The sequence below is a fragment of the Ovis aries genome, chromosome 9 (assembly GCF_016772045.2).
Source record: "Ovis aries strain OAR_USU_Benz2616 breed Rambouillet chromosome 9, ARS-UI_Ramb_v3.0, whole genome shotgun sequence".
NCBI lineage: Eukaryota > Metazoa > Chordata > Mammalia > Artiodactyla > Bovidae > Ovis > Ovis aries.
In genome coordinates, this window is record NC_056062.1 from 75,453,700 (window position 1) to 75,473,352 (window position 19,653).

General features: G+C 39.4%; 1 protein-coding gene across 9 annotated transcripts in view; it reads left to right on the top strand.

Moving 5' to 3' along the window:
• Positions 1 to 19,653, top strand: part of NCALD (neurocalcin delta) — a 479,881-nt gene that overhangs the window by 268,205 nt on the left and 192,023 nt on the right. For all 9 annotated transcript variants that reach the window (XM_060393870.1, XM_060393873.1, XM_060393872.1 and 6 more), the window contains one exon: positions 8,309 to 8,396. The gene's annotated coding sequence lies outside the window, so the exon portion shown is untranslated. The remainder of the gene's footprint in view (positions 1 to 8,308; positions 8,397 to 19,653) is intronic.

Genomic DNA, 19,653 nt, shown 5'->3' on the forward strand with positions numbered 1-19,653 from the left:
GGTTTACTTTAACTGATATAACATCAACAACAATGCATTGTTCAGTTATGTATATTTAATGTAATATGGAGAGCAATTTGTGTGTGTGTGAATTTTATTTAAAATGCATTTGTTAGACTGGAGTGAAAATGGAACTGGGAAAGCAGTAGAAAGGGAAATGTGAAAAGGCTTTTTCCTCTTACTTTCATGCTGGTATCTTAATTTCCTTGTTATATAAAAATTTATTCTTAATTGGTGGATAATCATTTTACAATGCTATGTTGGCTTCTGCTGTACAGCATGAATCAGCCAGAAGTATACATATCTCCCTTCCCTCTTGAACCTCTCTCTCACCCCTCTAGGTTGTCACAGAGCACCAGGTTAAGCTCCCTGTGTTATACAGCAACTTGCCACTAGTTACCATGTGATAATGTATATGTTTCCATGCTACTTTCTCAATTCGTCCCACCCTCTTCTTCCCCCACCGTGTCCCCAAATCTTTTGGAGAGCAGCTATTAAATAAGCTAGAGAGAGACTTATAATGAAAGAAACACTGTGGATGGAACTCTGGAAAATGTTCAAGTATCCACAATAATATTGGAAAAAGAAAATAGAGAACATACAGAAAACAAATAATATAATGACATACTTTAGCTCAAGAATATCATTAAATATAGTCTAAATAAATGATTTATTAGATGGAGATTAACACAGTTGACTAAAAAAATGACTCAACTGTATGATATCTACAAGAAACTACCTTCAAATATAATAGTATAGAGGGTGAAAGTAAAAAGATGGATATACCTTGCAAACATTAATCAAAAGAAAGAAGGAATGATTATACTAATATCAGATAAAGATTTCAAAGCAAAGAAAATGACCAAGAACAGAGAGAGACATTACATAATGACAAAAGAGTCAAAAAAGACAGCAAAGATACACATTTTGCATGCAAATCCTAAATGTGTACCAAACAACAGAACAAAATATGTAAAACAAAATTGCAAAAGCTGCTAGAATAGACAGATCCACAATTAGAATTGGAAGCCTCAATATACCTCTCTCAGCAATTAATAGAACAAATAGAAAACTAGCAGTCATGGAGATGAACACCACACTACCAATCAACTAGGTCTAATTTACATTTATAGAATCTAACCAACAACAGCAGAAAAGATGTTCTTTTCAAGCCACAAAATACACGCCAAGATATACCATAAACCATAAAAACGAGCTTCAACAAATTTTTAAAAACTAAGATCATAAAGAGTGTATTATTCTCTGAATACATTGGAATCAAAATGGAAATCAGTAACAGAGAGATGACAGGAAATTCTCTAAACATTTGGGAAAAAAACCCAACAAACTTCCAAGTGATCTGTGGGTCAAAGAGGAAGTCGCAAAGAAATTTAAAAGCAAATACATTGAAGTGAATGAAAATACAATATATCAAAATTTGTGAGACTCAGCTAAAGCAGATCTGAAAGGAAATCTATAGCACTAAATATTTACTTTAGAAAGAGGGAAGTCTCAAATCAATACCATAAGCTACCATTTCTAGAAATGAATTTTTTTTAAAGAAACTATAGGGAAAAAAAGAACAAAATGAACCTAAAACAAGCATAAAGAAGAACATAATAAAGATAAGACCAGAAATCAATGAAACTGAAAAGAGAAAAATAATAAGGAAAATATATCAAGCAAAAAACTGCTTATTTGAAAGTGGTTACAAAATTGATCAATCTTTAGCAACACTATCAAAGAAAGAGAAGACACATTACCAGTATGCATGCTTGCATGCCCAGTCATGTCCAACTGTTAGCAACCCCATTGCAGCCCGCGAGGCTCTGCTGTCCATGGAATTCTCCAGGCAAGAATACTGGAGTGGATTGCCATATCCTCCTCCAGGGAATCTTCCCAACCCACGGATAGAATTCTTTGAGTCTCCGGTGTCTCCTGCATTGGCAGCCAGATTCTTTACCACTGTGCCATCTATAAAGCCCCAAATTACCAATATCTGGTATCAAAAAGGAGATATCACCATAGACCTCCTGACATAAAAAGAATAGTAAAAGAATATTTCAGACAAATAAGTCTACACATACAAGTTTCACAACAGGTAAAACAGACCAACTTCCTGAAAAGCACAATCGCAAGTTGTTAAGAAGATAGATAATTTAAATAGCCTTACAACTAAGGAAATTGGATTAGTTTAGAAACGCGCCAAACAGAAAGCTCCAGAAGATTTCACTGGAAAAGTCTACCAAATATTTAAAGAAGTTCAGTTCAGTTCAGTTCAGTCTCAGTTGTGTCCGACTCTTTGCAACCCCATGAACCGCAGCAAGCAAGGCCTCCCTGTCTATCACCAACTCCTGGAGTCCACCCAAACCCATGTCCATTGAGTTAGTGATGCCATCCAACTGTCTCATCCTCTGTCGTCCCCTTCTCCTCCTGCCCTCAAAATTTCCCAGCATCAGGGTCTTTTCCAATGAATTAGGTCTTCGCATTAGGAGGCCAAAGTATTGGAGTTTCAGCTTCAATATCAGTCCTTCCAATGAACACTCAGGACTGATCTCCCCCAGGATGGACTGGTTGGATCTCCTTGCAGTCCAAGGGACTCTCAAGAGTCTTCTCCAACACCACAGTTCAAAAGCATCAATTATTCAGCACTCAGCTTTCTTTATAGTCCAACTCTCACATCCGTACATGACCACTGGAAAAACCATAGCCTTGACTAGATGGACCTTGTTGGCAATGTCTCTGCTTTTTAATATGCTGTCTAGGTTGGTCATAACATTCCTTCCAAGGAGTAAGAGTCTTTTAATTTCATGGCTGCAGTCACCATCTGCAGTGATTTTGGAGCCCAGAAAAATAAAGTCAGCCACTGTTTCCACTGTTTCCTCATCTATTTGCCGTGAAGTGATGGGACCGGATGCCATGATCTTCGTTTCTGAACGCTGAGTTTTAAGCCAACTTTTTCACTCTCCTCTTTCACTTTCACCAAGAGGCTTTTTAGTTCCTCTTCACTTTCTGCCATAAGGGTGGTATCATCTGCATATCTGAAGTTATTGATATTTCTCCTGGCAATCTTGATTCCAGCTTGTGTTTCTTCCAGCCCAGCGTTTCTCATGATGTACTCTGCATAGAAGTTAAATAAGCAGGGTGACAATATACAGCCTTAACGTACTCCTTTTCCTATTTGGAACCAGTCTGTTGTTCCATGTCCAGTTCTAACTGTTGCTTCCTAACCTGCATACAGATTTCTCAAGAGGCAGGTCAGGTGGTCTGGTATTCCCATCTCTTTCAGAATTTCCCACAGTTTATTGTGATCCACACAGTCAAAGGCTTTGGCATAGTCAATAAAGCAGAAAGAGATGTTTTTCTGGAACTCTCTTGCTTTTTCGATGACCCAGAGGATGTTGGCAGTTTGATCTCTGGTTCCTCTGGCCTTTTCTAAAACCAACTTGAACATCTGGAAGTTCATGGTTCACAAACATTAATTCTATAAATCTCTTCCAGTAAATGTCAGAGAAGGGAACACTTTTCAATTCATTATAAGAAGCAATTCTAATAACTAAACTTGAAAAAGACAGTACAAGAAGACAACTAGAGACTAATGACTCATGAGGATGGATGCAAAATCCCTCAACAAAATATTGGCAAATAGCATTCAGCAGTATACAAAAGTAATCATGTATTGTGATCAAGTGATGTTTATTCTAGCAATGCAAAGATCACTCAGTATGAAAAGCAGTGTAATCTACCATATAAACAGTCTAAAGAAAAAAGTATCAAAATTACACTAATTGAAGCAGAAAAATCATTTGACAATATTCAGCACCCATTCATGATAAAATAAAAGCTTTCAGAAAAACTGGAATAGAAGGAAACTTTCTAAAATTGATTTTTAAAAAAAAATCTATGAAACACTTGCAGCTAATAGCATACTTAACAGTGGAAGACGAAATCCTTTCCTCAAAGATTAGGAGCGAGGTAAGAATGCCCTCTTTCACAACTCCTATTCAACATAGAAGTTCTAAATAATGCAATGAAGTAAGAAGAGAAAATAAAAGTCTGATCAGAAAGGAAGAAAGAAAACCATTCATTCACCATTCATATTATTCTCTTCTGGGATGGTATGTCAGCTCTGTTGATCATTTTCCTATTGTATTGTCTTTTTCTTACTGATTTGTAACATGTCTTTATATAATCTGAATACTGGTCTTTTGTTGATCTCATATGTTGCAAAGTTGTCTCATTTATTGGCATGTCTTATGCTTTCTTTATTGTACCTTTAGAAAAACAAAATCTTGATAGTAGAGCAGGCAAATTTATCAGTCTATCCCTTGGTGATTAGCTCTTTTGTGCCTTAAGAACTCTTTCCCCTTTGGGAGGTCAGAAGGATGTTCTCCTATATTTTCTTCTACAGGTTTTAACATTTTGCTTTTCACAGCTAAATCCTTAATCCCTCTGGAATTGATCTTTAGGTGTGGCTCCTCCTTGACTTTCTGCTCAGTAAATGATTCCAACCTTCGTGAGAGCTCTGTTATCTTTTAGTTCCAGCTTCCCAGCCATGCTGGTTCTGATTCTCTGTCTCTAAAAAAACTGTGGGCATTTTTTTTTTCTTTTTCTTTTGGCAAGCCTTGTAATTTTTTCTTGATAGCCAGACATGTTGTAGTGAGTAAAAGAAACTGCTGTAAATAGATTCTCAGTAATGTGGTCATGAGTTTTCAGGGAAAAGAAATATTCTATGTATCCTGTGATCAGGTCTCACTCAGTATTTTGGTGAGCCTGTGGCTCTAGGCTGCGATCTTCATGAGTGTTTTTCAGCTCTTTCTCCTCACGTAGGTGGTACAGGATGGCTAGAGTGGGTTGCAGTCGAGTAGTGCTTTCTCCCATAGTGGATGCCTGGAGGAGTCTGAGCTGAGTATTGCTCTTCTCTGCAGGAGGCGCTCCGCAGAAAGAGAGAGGCAGTGGAACTTCCCTCAGCAAAGCCGAGGGGTCCTGAGGAGAGGCGAGCCTGCTGTCCGCCAACCCAGCCCCTTGTCGAGGGAGAGAAAATCAAAGGCAACAGGGGTTCCATCTGAGCAGTTCCGCTTTATTGCCACAAGCTCTTGGTTTATATAGGCAAGCAGGGGGTTTTGCGAGGGACTTTACATAGTTGCACCAATCACGTTAAAGGTCAGATTGTAATATGCCATAGTTGCACCAATCTCGTTAAAGGTCAAATCATCATGTGCCTTCATTATAACAGGAGTCTATTGTGATCACGCAGTGTCCACGTGCACGGAAATCAAGAGAGCCAATCAAAAACTTTAACATAGACCACCCTCTATCTCTTCGGCCAGGTGCCATCTTAGTTTCCCACCGCAAAGCTAACCCATCTTTTTTAAGGTTTCCCATTTAGGGCCCCACACTTCTCCAGGTCAGTTGGGTTCTGAGTATGCACTTGCAGGTCAGTCTCTGGTAACTAGTTTCCCCTGAGGGCAAGAACAGAGTGCTCCGGCATATTTCAAAATGCTCTTTTACCCAGTCTGTTCCAGAAACCTGAACTGACTTTCCTTTGGTATTTACTGTGGGAATCTCACAGTAGTGTAAGGACTGCCCTCCATCATGACTGTGTCCCCCTGCAGTGTTGAACTCTCAGAGTTGTCCTCACAGAGACCCCAGCTATTAGTCAACCAAAGTTCAGGTTTTCTTTCCCTGGTACAGGGCTTCATGCGGTGGTTTCTGCTGGCAAGTCTCTGAGACTCCTGTATTCCCCTGCTGGTCTCTCCAATCTTGGGTGCAGCGGTTTGTGAATCCAAGAAGAGTTGTTGATTTCTATTTGTTGTTAAGAGAGAGTGGTGACTTCCAAGCTCCTTATACATGGAGCCAGACACCAGAAGTCTTCTGTTGTTTTTTAATAACTAAGTCAGTGAGAAAGTCTAGGGAGAAAACTCATCCCTGGCTAAATCTGGGAAGATGGTCAATTCTCCCTTAGGTAGTCTTGAAAGAAATTTTGGTCAAATGACCCTAGGTTTGTTTTTCTGCGGCTAAGGCATTCTTGTCTTAGAAATTTTGCAAGTGCTTGAGTGTTACATGTTAGAAAGTTAAAGAAACCAAAACCAGAAGAGTGGTGAGAGAATCCCCTCTTGGCATCATAGCTATGACTCAGATCATTTAAACAAGCTCTTTGTTAAAAAGAAAGCATAAATTTAAAATGCCTGTTTGTATGGTATTCAGAGTATGGATTCTGCTTATGGAGAGGCAACACAGAGAGTCGAGAAACCTGGGGTTAAGCCTTGATCTGTCATAACCAGATTGTTAAGCTTCTTTGTATAGGTGTATGTTTAGCTGCACGGAACAAGATCCCTTCTATGGTGGCGTAACAGTATAGAGGTTTTTCTCATCTAATAGCCCAGGAGGAGGCAGACAAGGCCCGGTATAGTGGCTTCTCCTTCAATTTGGTCGTCCCAGCATGTGGTACACTTGCCACTCCGTGATTGCCAGATATGGCTCCACCTCTGGCATTTTATTGGTGTTTCAGGCATTGGAAGGGGAAGGGCAAAAAGCAAACACCAGAGCCCTTTAATAGAGCTGTTCCAGAAGCTCTACCTAGTACTTTCAGCTTACATGTCCAGGGCCCAAAGTGTTTCACCTGCCCATCCTTAGCTATGGTTTAAACAGGGCAAATTGCTGCCCTGAGTAAAATCAAGGTCCAGTTAGAACAAAGAGTAGACTGAGTGTTGGAGAGTTAAGCGCAATATCTACCCTGCTCTCTAAGCTCCCACCAGGGTTATCTATCTACCTAGCAGGGTTGTTTGAATAACAAGGTGGAAGATCGTGTGCAAGCACACTTTATACACTATTTATGTGTTTCATAAACAAAGTGGAGAAATTCTGAAACTATTTTCTTAGGAGACATAAAAACATAATGTTAATAGAAAATCTTACTAGATGCAAAGATTTGGGTAATCAATATCTCTTGAACCTCAGCTCATTCTCTTTCAGACATCTTTAGATAACCCAAGATCCAGTATTTTCATAGATACACATCCTCAAATACCAATCTTTGGATTATTGCCAAACATTGTCATGGCGGACATTTGTTGATTTCCTCCAATATTCCTTTCCCCCTTGTCCCTTCCTCTTAGTAACCTGAATGCCCTTCCATGTGATTTTTCTTTAGAAATTCCTACCCTTATCTCTGGGTTTCCCATGTGGAACCAGTGGTACGGAACCTGCCTGCTAATGCAGAAGACTCAAAAGACTCAGGGGAAGATTCCCTGGAGTAGGATGGCTACCCATTCCAGTATCCTTGCTTGGAAAATTCCATGGACAGAAGAGTCTGGCAGGGCTACAGTCCATGGGGTCAAAAAGAGTCAGACATGACTGAGTTACTGAGAGAGAGAGAGATAGGCTGTAACCTCTCACAAGGATAAGGCTTGATTAAAGCCATTCAGCTAAGTACAGTGACTGATTCAGTGATGGGCAATCAGAATGACTTCAGAGCTTGAGACTGGCAGCACGCTAACACTGCCCTCTTGGAAGATGGATGTGTGATCTTGAACCACTGAAGTTATTTGTTTGCACCAAGAGGAAAGGCAGCCAGAAGGTGAAGTCACTCTACAGAAAATACCATGCTAAGAGACTTGCAGAGAATCAAGAGATATACATAGTGAAACTCTTTTCCTAAAACCAGCCCAATATCCAGGTTTCTCTTCCCAACTCAATAAACCAAAATATTTTCTTGTTTTGTTATTTATTTGTTGAAGGGATTTTGAGCTGGGTTTTCTGTTACGTGTAGACAAAAGATTCCTAAATGATAGTTTCCACATATATTCCAGGAAAATTATATATATTACTTTAATATGCTGCTTATTGTTTTAAATAATCTATATTTAAATAATATATTGCTTAATGTATTAGATATTTGTACTTATATATAAACATGTGTTGATATGTATATATTTATAAATATTATATATATATATTAAAATTTATAGTCCTTCCAGGATTAAGATCATAAGGCCTGAATATTACTAAAATGCTTGTAATAAATTGCCTGCATGGCACCTGTCTAAAAGATTTTAAACTCTGCAATAGAAGGATTTGAGTATTGCTCTTTTAGGGACATATCATGTCTGTGGTACAAGACTCTCCCCTGAGTTCTTTGAGAAAAGACCAATTAGGCTGAGGTCTGTCAGTGTTCTTGTAGGTGTGTTTCCTGTTTCCTGTTTGCAAAGGCAACTACAGAAGAAGTAAAAGTAACAGCCTTATACAAACCGCTTACTGGGCTGTCAAGTGTTCAAGTAAATTATTCATTAATTATGAGTGATCTCAGTTGCAGGGCCAGAGAACTGCCGGCGAGCAAATCTGTCCTTACAGCTGTGGAAGGCTCTGAGACCCGGGACGCTGCGTGACTGCATATTGTGAGTTACTTTTTTAACCTTTCAAATGCCTGGGTTTTGAACTGTGTAAATCATGATTCAGAATGCAAAGATGTTGCATCCTGGTTAAGTTGTTGTGTGTTAAATGTTTTTGGTATTTGGTAAATAGAAAATGCTAGCTTATATCTGCCATTAAAGCTTTGTCATGAAGATGCATTTCCATTTTTAACTCTAGATAAATTTCTGTTACCAAAAACTATTTTACCATTTTACTTAAAAAAAAATTCTTTTCTGTAGTGACTCTGATTAAATAGAAATTTACTTAATTAAAAAAAAACAAAACAAGTAGGAGAAGGGATAATGAAATAAAAAACCTGACTTGCTTCCTGGAGAAAAGGACAATATGTGCCCCTCCTTACTTCCATATCTATCATTTAGTATGAAAGATTGAAGAGGATATTGCACAGCAAATAGATGGAATATTTTTTAATTCAGAAAAGATTCTTTTGAAATCCTATTATGGTATAATGAGGGCAGCAGCACCCGCAATCATGAGTTTCCTGTTAAGAGAGGAACAGTATTACTTTCCTATTTAGTTGGTGTGGGTCTCAAAAGCCATCTCATTGACTGTTTAGGAAATTGGCTTTTCAGGAAGGGAAATCGATTGATTTATGAATTTCTTGGACAATTTTCAAAATATGTTAATTGCTCCAGATGTGAGCCAGCCAAGGTTTGTAGACAAGGTAATTTGGCTTAAGCCCTGGTAATACTTCTTGTGACTGTTTGCGAAGAAGGCATGAATACTTACTTGACCAAATAGTTCTGTATGAAGACCAAATGGTAAATACATTAAAGTGAACATGGGCCAGAACAGAACCTTAGTTTGTATTTTGCTGATATTTCAGGGAAAGGAGATAAGTCAATATAAATGAAACTTATATGTATTTAGCTCTTTTTCATCCCATTTCCTTCATCCTCCATTAACTCTCTATAGTTTAATTAATAGATAAGTAACATAGCTCATCTGGATATAATGAGAAAGTGAAAGTGAAAAGCCTTTCACTTCCAATTGTATTCCAAATTGAATAAAGCCAGTTCTTTTAATGAAAGCTATAGGACAGTAATAAAATATTTGAAGTCAAGCTAGTCAATATCTACTGGTTTTTTTTTTTTTCTCATAACATTGATAACTAAGCCTCAATGTCAACACATTTCTCCTGAAGGCCAGGAAAGAATTATGCATTTAAGTTGGCAGTAATCAGGCAGCTTGAGATACTCTGAAGTACTTATGGATCACAACCCTAAACATGGTAGTAGCCATTGCATTAATTCCTTGGATCATTGTGATATCAAGCTAAAGAATAATAGAGAAATGTGTGTTTTTGCCCCTAAAGACTGTAAAGCATGTGTATGATCCAACATAAGGACTCTTCCTCTTAATGTGACGGTGTGGAGAATCAGTATGTCTGCTATTGGCCCTCCTCAAGCATCCAAGTCTGTCTCTCTTTAAAAAATTATTTATTTATTTACATGTTTATGGCTGCACTGGGTGTTGGTCGCAGTGCTGCGGCTTTCTCTAATTGCGGCAAATAGGGATTACTCTTTGGTTGCAGTGCATGGGCTTCTCATTGCAGTGGCTTCTCTTGTTGTGGAGCACGATCTCTAGAGCACCAGCACAGCGGTTATGATACATGGGCTTAGTTGCCATGTGGCATGTGGAATCTTCCCAGGCCAGGGATAGAAATTGTGTCCCCTACATTGCAAGGAGGATTTTTTTTTAAACAATTAATAAATTAATTAATTTTTTGGAGCCTAATTACTTTACAATATTGTGTTGGTTTTGCCATACATTGACATGAATCCACCATGGGTGTACATGTGTTCCCCATCCTGAACCCCCCTCCCACCTCCCTCCCTATCTCATCCCTCTGGGTAATCCCAGTGCACCAGTCCCGAGCACCCTGTATCATGCATCGAACCTGAACTGGCGATCCATTTCACTTATGATAATATGTATGTTTCAATGCCATTCTCCCAAACCATCCCACCCTTGCCCTCTCCCACAGAGTCCAAAAGACTGTTCTATACATCTGTGTCTCTTTTGCTGTCTCGCATACAGGGTTATCTTTACCATCTTTCTAAATTCCATATATATGCATTAGTATACTGTATTGGTGTTTTTCTCTCTGGCTTACTTCACTCTGTATAATAGGCTCCAGTTTCATCCACCTCATTAGAACTGATTCAAATGTATTATTTTTAATGGCTGAGTAATAGTCCATTGTGTATATGTACCACAGCTTTCTTATCCGTTCATCTGCTGATGGACATCTAGGTTGCTTCCATGTCCCAGGTATTATAAACAATGCTGCAATGAACATTGGGGTACATGTGTCTCTTTCAATTCTGGTTTCCTCAGTGTGTATGCCCAGCAGTGGGATTGCTGGGTTGTATGGCAGTTCTATTTCCAGTTTTTAAAGGAATCTCCACACTGTTCTCCATAGTGGCTACACTAGTTTGCATTCCCACCAATAGCGTAAAAGTGTTCCCTTTTCTCCACACCCCCTCCAGCATTTGTTGCTTGTAGACTTTTGGATAGCAGCCATTCTGACTGGCATGAAATGGTACCTCATTGTGGTCTTGATTTGCATTTCTCTGATAATGAGTGATGTTGAGCATCTTTTCATGTGTTTGTTACCCATCTGTATGTCTTCTTTGGAGAAATGTCTGTTTAGTTCTTTGGCCTATTTTTTGAATGGGTCATTTATTTTTCTGGAATTGAGCTGCAGGAGTTGCTTGTATATTTTTGAGATTAGTTCGTTGTCAGTTGCTTAATTTGCTATTATTTTCTCCCATTCTGAAGGCTGTCTTTTCACCTTGCTTATAGTTTCCTTTGTTGTGCAAAAGCTTTTAATTTTAATTAGGTCCCATTTGTTTATTTTTGCTTTTATTTCCAATATTCTGGGAGGTGGGTCATAGAAGATCCTGCTGTGGTTTATGCCCAAGAGTGTTTTGCCTATGTTTTCTTCTAAGAGTTTTATAGTTTCTGGCCTTACGTTTAGATCTGTAATCCATTTTGAGTTTATTTTTGTGTATGTTGTTAGAAAGTTTCATTTTTTCTAGTTTCATTTTTTCACAAGTCATTGACCAGTTTTCCCAGCACCACTTGTTAAAGAGGTTGTCTTTTTTCCATTGTATTTCCTTGTCTCCTTTGTCAAAGATAAGGTGACCATAGGTGCGTGGATTATCTCTGGGCTTTCTGTTTTGTTCTGTTGATCTATATTTCTGTCTTTGTGCCAGTACCATACTGTCTTGATGACTGTGGCTTTATAGTAGAGCCTGAAGTCAGGCAGGTTGATTCCTCCAGTTCCGTTCTTCTTTCTCAAGATTGCTTTGGCTATTCAAGGTTTTTTGTATTTCCATACAAATTGTGAAATTATGTGTTCTAGCTCTGTGAAAAATACAGCTGGTAGCTTGATAGGGATTGCGTTGAATCTACAGATTGCTTTGGGTAGTATACTCATTTTCACTATATTGATTCTTCTGATCCGTGAACACGGTATATTTCTCCATCTATTTGTGTCCTCTTTGATTTCTTTCACCAGTGTTTTATAGTTTTCTATATGTAGGTCTTTTGTTTCTTTGCTGCTGGTGCTAAGTCACTTCAGTCGTGTCTGACTCTATGTGACCCCATAGACAGCAGCCCACCAGGCTCCCCCATCCCTGGGATTCTCCAGGCAAGAACACTGGAGTGGGTTGCCATTTCCTTCTCCGTTTGTTTCTTTAGGTAGATATATTCCTAAGTATTTTATTCTTTTCGTTGCAATGGTAAATGGAATTGTTTCCTTAATTTCTCTTTCTGTTTGCTCATTATTAGTGTATAGGAATGCAAGGGATTTCTGTGTGTTGATTTTATATGCTGCAATTTTACTATATTCATTGATTAGCTCTAATAATTTTCTGGTGGAGTCTTTAGGATTTTCTATGTAGAGGATCATGTCATCTGCAAACAGTGAGTGTTTTACTTCTTCTTTTCCAACCTGGATTCCTTTTATTTCTTTTTCTGCTCTGATTGCTATGGCCAAAACTTCCAAAATTATGTTGAATAGTAGTGGTGAGAGTGGGCACCCTTGTCTTGTTCCTAACTTTAGGGGAAATGCTTTCAGTTTTTCATCATTGAGGATAATGTTTGCTGTGGGCTTGTCATATATAGCTTTTGTTATGTTGAGGTATGTTCCTTCTATTCTTGCATTCTGGAGGGTTTTTATCATAAATAGATGTTAAGTTTTGTCAAAGGCTTTCTCTGCATCTATTGAGATAATCATATGGCTTTTATTTTTCAGTTTGTTAATGTGGTGTATTACATTGATTGATTTGCAGATATTGAAGAATCTTTTCATCCCTGGGATAAAGCCCACTTGGTCATGATATATGATCTTTTTAATCTGTTGTTGGATTCTGTTTGCTAGAATTTTGTTAAGGATTTTTGCATCTATGTTCATCAGTGATATTGGCCTGTAGTTTTCTTTTTGTGTGGCATCTTTGTCAGGTTTTGGAATTAGGGTGATGGTGGCCTCATAGCATGGGTTTTGAAGTTTACCTTCCTCTGCATTTTCTGGAAGAGTTTGAGGAGGATAGGTGTTAGCTCTTCTCGAAATTTTTGGTAGAATTCAGCTGTGAAGCCATCTGGTCCTGGGCTTTTGTTTGCTGGAAGATTTCTGATTACAGTTTCAATTTCTGTGCTTGTGATGGGTCTGTTAAGATTTTCTATTTCTTCCTGGTTCAGTTTTGGAAAGTTGTACTTTTCTAAGAATTTGTCCATTTCTTCCAAGTTGTCCATTTTATTGGCATATAATTGCTGATAGTAGTCTCTTATGATCCTTTGTATTTCTGTGTTGTCTGTTGTGATCTCTCCATTTTCATTTCTAATTTTATTGATTTGATTTTTCTCCCTTTGTTTCTTGATGAGTCTGGCTAATTGTTTGTCAATTTTGTTTAACTTCTCAAAGAACCAGCTTTTGGCTTTATTGATTTTTGCTATGGTCTCTTTTGTTTCCTTTGCATTTATTTCTGCCCTAATTTTTAAGATTTCTTTCCTTCTACTAACCCTGGGGTTCTTCATTTCTTCCTTTTCTAGTTGCTTTAGGTGTAGAGTTAGGTTATTTATTTGACTTTTTTCTTGTTTCTTGAGGTAAGCCTGTATTGCTATGAACCTTCCCCTTAGCACTGCTTTTACAGTGTCCCATAGGTTTTGGGCTGTTGTGTTTTCATTTTCATTTGTTTCTATGCATATTTTGATTTCTTTTTTGATTTCTTCTGTGATTTGTTGGTTATTCAGCAGCATGTTGTTCAGCCTCCATATGTTGGAATTTTTAATAGTTTTTCTCCTGTAATTGACATCTAATCTTACTGCATTGTGGTCAGAAAAGATGCTTGGAATGATTTCAGTTTTTTTGAATTTACCAAGGTTAGATTTATGGCCCAGGATGTGATCTATCCTGGAGAAGGCTCTGTGTGCGCTTGAGAAAAAGGTGAAATTCATTGTTTTGGGGGTGAAATGTCCTCTAGATATCAATTAGGTCTAACTGGTCTATTGTATCATTTAAAGTTTGTCTTTCCTTGTTAATTTTCTGTTTAGTTCATCTATCCATAGGTTTGAGTGGGTTATTAAAGTCTCCCATTATTATTGTGTTATTGTTAATTTCCCCTTTCATACTTGTTAGCATTTGTCTTACATATTGCGGTGCTCCTATGTTGGGTGCATATATATTTATAGTTGTTATATCTTCTTCTTGGATGATCCTTTGATCATTACGTAGGGTCCTTCTTTGTCTCTTTTCACAGCCTTTGTTTTAAAGTCTATTTTATCTGATATGAGTATTGCTACTCCTGCTTTCTTTTGGTCTCTATTTGTGTGGAATATCTTTTCCAGCCCTTCACTTTCAGTCTGTATGTGTCCCTAGTTTCGAGGTGATCTCTTGTAGACAACATATATAGGGGTCTTGTTTATGTATCCATTCAGCCAGTCTTTTTCTTTTGGTTGGGGCATTCAACCCATTTACATTTGAGGTAATTATTGATGAGTATGATCCCATTGCCATTTACTTTATTGTTTTGGGTTCGAGTTTATACACCCTTTTTATGTTTCCTGTCTAAAGAAGATCCTTTAGCATATGTTGGAGAGCTGGTTTGCTAGTGCTGAATTCTCTCAGCTTTTGCTTGTCTGTAAAGCTTTTGATTTCTCCTTCATATTTGAATGAGATCCTTGCTGGGTACAGTAATCTGGGCTGTAGGTTATTTTCTTTCATCACTTTATGTATGTCCTGCCATTCCCTCCTGGCCTGAAGAGTTCCTATTGAAAGATCCGCTGTTACCCTTATGGGAATCCCCTTGTGTGTTATTTTTTGTTTTTCCCTTGCTGCTTTTAATATTTGTTCTTCGTGTTTGATTTTTGTTAATTTGATTAATATGTGTCTTGGGGTGTTTCACCTTGGGTTTATCCTGTTTGGAACTCTCTGGGTTTCTTGGGCTTGGATGATTATTTCCTTCCCCATTTTAGGGAAGTTTTCAACTGTTATTTCCTCAAGTATTTTCTCATGGCCTTTCTTTTTGTCTTCTTCTTGTGGGACTCCTATGATTTGAATGTTTGGGCATTTAACATTGTCCCAGAGGTATCTGAGGTTGTCCTCATTTCTTTTAATTCTTTTTTTCCTCTCTGTTTCATTATTTCTACCATTCTATCTTCTGCCTCACTAATCCTATCTTCTGCCTCCGTTTTTTCCACTGTTGGTTCCCTCCAGAGTGTTTTTTTATCTCATTTATTGCATTATTCATTATATATTGACTTTTTAAAATTTCTTCTAGGTCCTTGTTAAACATTTCTTACATCATCTCGATCTTTGTCTCCAGGCTATTTATCTGTAACTCCATTTTGTTTTCAAGATTTTGGATCATTTTCACTATTATTATTCGGAATTCTTTATCAGGTAGATTCCCTATCTCTTCCTCTTTTGTTTGATTTGATGGGCATTTATCCTGTTCCTTTACCTGCCAGGTATTCCTCTGTCTCTTCATCTTGTTTATATTGCTGTGTTTGGGGTTCAGTTCAGTTCAGTTCAGTTCATTCGCTCAGTCGTGTCTGACTCTTTGCGAACCCATGAATCGCAGCACGCCAGGCCTCCCTGTCCATCACTGTCTCCCGGAGTTCACTCAGACTCACGTCCATCGAGTCCGTGATGCCATCCAGCCATCTCATCCTGGGTTTGGGGTGGCCTTTCCATATTCTAGCAGTTTGTGGTTCCTCTTTATTGTGGAGGTTCCTCACTGTGGGTGGGGTTGGACATGTGGTTCGTCAAAGTTTCCTGGTTAGGGAAGCTTGTGTCTGTGTCCTGGTGGGTGGAGCTGGATTTCTTCTCTCTGGAGTGTGCTGAAGTGTCCAATAATGAGTTTTGAGATGTTCATGTTATTAGAGTGACTTTGGGCAGCCTGTATATTGAAGCTGAAGGCTATGTTCCTGGGTTGCTGGAGAATTTGTGTGGTATGACTTTCTCTGGAACTTGTTGGCCCTTGGGTGGTGCTTGGTTTCAGTGTAGGTATGGAGGCATTTTATGAGCTCCTATTGATTAATGCTCCCTGGAGTCAGGAGTTCTCTGGTGTTCTCAGGATTTGGACTTAAGCCTCCTGCCTCTGGTTTTCAGTCTTATTCTTACAGTAGCCTCAAGACTTCTCCATCTCCTTTCGAAGACAATAGCCTGCCTTTCTGGGTGCCTGATGTCCTCTGCCAGCATTAAGAAGTTGTTTTGTGGAATTTGCTCAGCGTTCAAATGTTCTTTGGATGAATTTGTGGGGGAGAAGGTGGTCTCCCTGTCCTATTCCTCCACCATCTTCAGACCGCCCCTGCAAGGAGGATTCTTAACCACTGCACTGCCAGGGAGGTCCAAGTCTTTCTTCTGGGTCTGTGATCTCAGGGCCAGTTGATTTCTCACTGCAGATTTCCTTCCTGAAAGGATTAGTCACTCTGTCATGTCCAACCCTTTGTGACCCATGGACTAGCCAGCAGGTTCCTCTGTCCATGAAATTCTCAAGATGAGAATACTGGAGTGGGTTGCCATTCCCTTCTCCAGGGGATCTTCCTGACCCAGAAGTTGAAACCAGGTCTCCTCTGTTGCAGGCAGATTCTTTACCATCTGAGCCACAAAGGAAGGCCTTTCCTTCTTGTTCAGTTCAGTTCAGTCGCTCAGTCGTGTCTGACTCTTTGCGACCCCCTGAATCGCAGCATGCCAGACCTCCTTGTCCATCACCAACTCCTGGAGTTCACTCAGACCCACGTCCATCGAGTCTGTGATGCCATCCAGCCATCCAATCCTGGGTCGTCCCCTTCTCCTCCTCCCCCAGTCCCTACCAGCATCAGAGTCTTTTCCAATGAGTCAGCTCTTCACATGAGGTGGCCAGAGTACTGGAGCTTCAGCTTTAGCATCATTCCTTCCAAAGAAATCCCAGGGCTGATCTCCTTTGGAATGGACTGGTTGGATCTCCTTGCAGTCCAAGGGACTCTCAAGAGTCTTCTCCAACACCACAGTTCAAACGCACCAATTTTTCGGTGCTCAGCCTTCTTCACAGTCCAACTCTCACATCCATACATGACCAGAGGAAAAACCATAGCCTTGACTAGACGGACCCTAGTCGGCAAAGTAATGTCTCTGCTTTTGAATATACTATTTATGTTGGTCATAACTTTTCTTCCAAGGAGTAAGCGTCTTTTAATTTCATGGCTGCAGTCACCATCTGCACTGATTTTGGAGCCCCCCCAAAAAAAGTCTGACACTGTTTCTACTGTTTCCTCATCTATTTCCCATGAAGTGATGGGGCTGGATGCCATGATCTTCATTTTCTGAATGTTGAGCTTCAAGCCAACTTTTTCACTCTCCTCTTTCACTTTCATCAAGAGGCTTTTTAGCTCCTCTTCACTTTCTGCCATAAGGGTGGTGTCATCTGCATATCTGAGGTTCTTGATATTCCTCCCAGCAATCTTGATTCCAGCTTGTGTTTCTTCCAGTCCAGCATTTCGCATGATGTACTCTGCATGTAAGTTAAATAAGCAGGGTGACAATATACAGCCTTGAAATACTCCTTTTCCTATTTGGAACCAGTCTGTTGTTCCATGTCCAGTTCTAACTGCTGCTTCCTGACCTGCATACACATTTCTCAAGAGGCAGGTTAGGTGGTCTGGTATTCCCATCTCTTTCAGAATTTTCCACAGTTTATTGTGATCCACACAGTCAAAGGCGTTGGCATAGTCAATAAAGCAGAAATAGATGTTTTTCTGGAACTCTCTTGCTTTTTTGATGACCCAGCAGATGTTGGCAATTTGATCTCTGGTTCCTCTGCCTTTTCTAAAACCAGCTTGAACATCAGGGAGTTCACGGTTCATGTATTGCTGAAGCCTGGCTTGGAGAATTTTGAGCATTACTTTGCTAGCATGTGAGATGAGTGCAATTGTGCGGTAATTTGAGCATTCTTTGGCATTGCCTTTCTTTGGGATTGGAATGAAATGGACCTTTTCCAATCCTGTGGCCACTGCTGAGTTTTCCAAACTTGCTGGCATACTGAGTGGAGCACTTTCACAGCATCATCTTTCAGGATTTGAAACAGCTCAACTGGAATTCCATCACCTCCTCTAGCTTTGTTCGTAGTGTTGCTTTCTAAGGCCCACTTGACTTCACATTCCAAGATGTCTGGCTCTAAATTAGTGATCACATCATCATGATTATCTTGGTCGTGAAGATCTTTTTTGTACAGTTCTTCCGTGTATTCTTGCCACCTCTTCTTAATATCTTCTGCTTCTGTTAGGTCCATACCATTTCTGTCCTTTATCAAGCCCATCTTTGCATGAAATGTTCCCTTGGTATCTCTAATTTTCTTGAAGAGATCTCTAGTCTTTCCCATTCTGTTGTTTTCCTCTATTTCTTTGCATTGATCGCTGAAGAAGGCTTTCTTATCTCTTCTTGCTATTCTTTGGAACTCTGCATTCAGTTGCTTATATCTTTCCTTTTCTCATTTGCTTTTTGCCTCTCTTGTTTTCATAGCTATTTGTAAGGCCTCCCCAGACAGCCATTTTGCTTTTTTGCATTTCTTTCCTTGGGAATGGTCTTGATCCCTGTCTCCTGTACAATGTCACGAACCTCATTCCATAGTTCATCAGGCACTCTTATCTATCAGATCTAGACCCTTAAATCTATTTCTCACTTCCACTGTATAATCGTAAGGGATTTGATTTAGGTCATACCTGAATGGTCTAGCGGTTTTCCCTACTTTCTTCAATTTAAGTCTGAATTTGGCAATAAGGAGTTCATGATCTGAGCCACAGTCAGCTCCCGGTCTTGTTTTTGTTGACTGTATAGAGCTTCTTCATCTTTGGCTGCAGAGAATATAATCAATCTGATTTCGGTGTTGACCATCTGGTGATGTCCATGTGTAGAGTCTTCTCTTGTGTTGTTGGAAGAGGGTGTTTGCTATGACCAGTGCATGTTCTTGGCAAAACTCTATTAGTCTTTGCCCTGCTTCATTCCGCATTCCAAGGCCAAATTTGCCTGTTACTCCAGGTGTTTCTTGACCTCCTACTTTTGCATTCCAGTCCCCTATAATGAAAAGGACATCTTTTTTGGGTGTTAGTTCTAAAAGATCTTGTAGGTCTTCATAAAACCATTCAACTTCAGTTTCTTCAGCATTACTGGTTGGGGCATAGACTTGGATAACTGTGATATTGAATGGTTTGCCTTGGAGATGAACAGAGATCATTCTGTCGTTTTTGAGATTGCATCTAAGTACTGCATTTCGAACTCTTCTGTTGACCATGATGGCTACTCCATTTCTTCTGAGGGATTCCTGACCGCAGTAGTAGATGTAATGGTCATCTGAGTTAAATTCACCCATTCCAGTCCATTTTAGTTCGCTGATTCCTAGAATGTCGACTTTCACCCTTGCCATCTCACTTCCAATTTGCCTTGATTCATGGACCTGACATTCCAGGTTCCTATGCAATATTGCTCTTTACAACATCAGATCTTGCTTCTATCACCAGTCACATGCACAACTGGGTATTGTTTTTGCTTTGGCTCCATCCCGTCATTCTTTCTGGAGTTATTTCTCCACTAATCTCCAGTAGCATATTGGGCACCTAATGACATGGGGAGTTCCTCTTTTGGTATCCTATCATTTTGCCTTTTCATACTGTTCATGGGGTTCTCAAGGCAAGAATACTGAAGTGGCTTGCCATTCCCTTCTCCAGTGGACCACATTC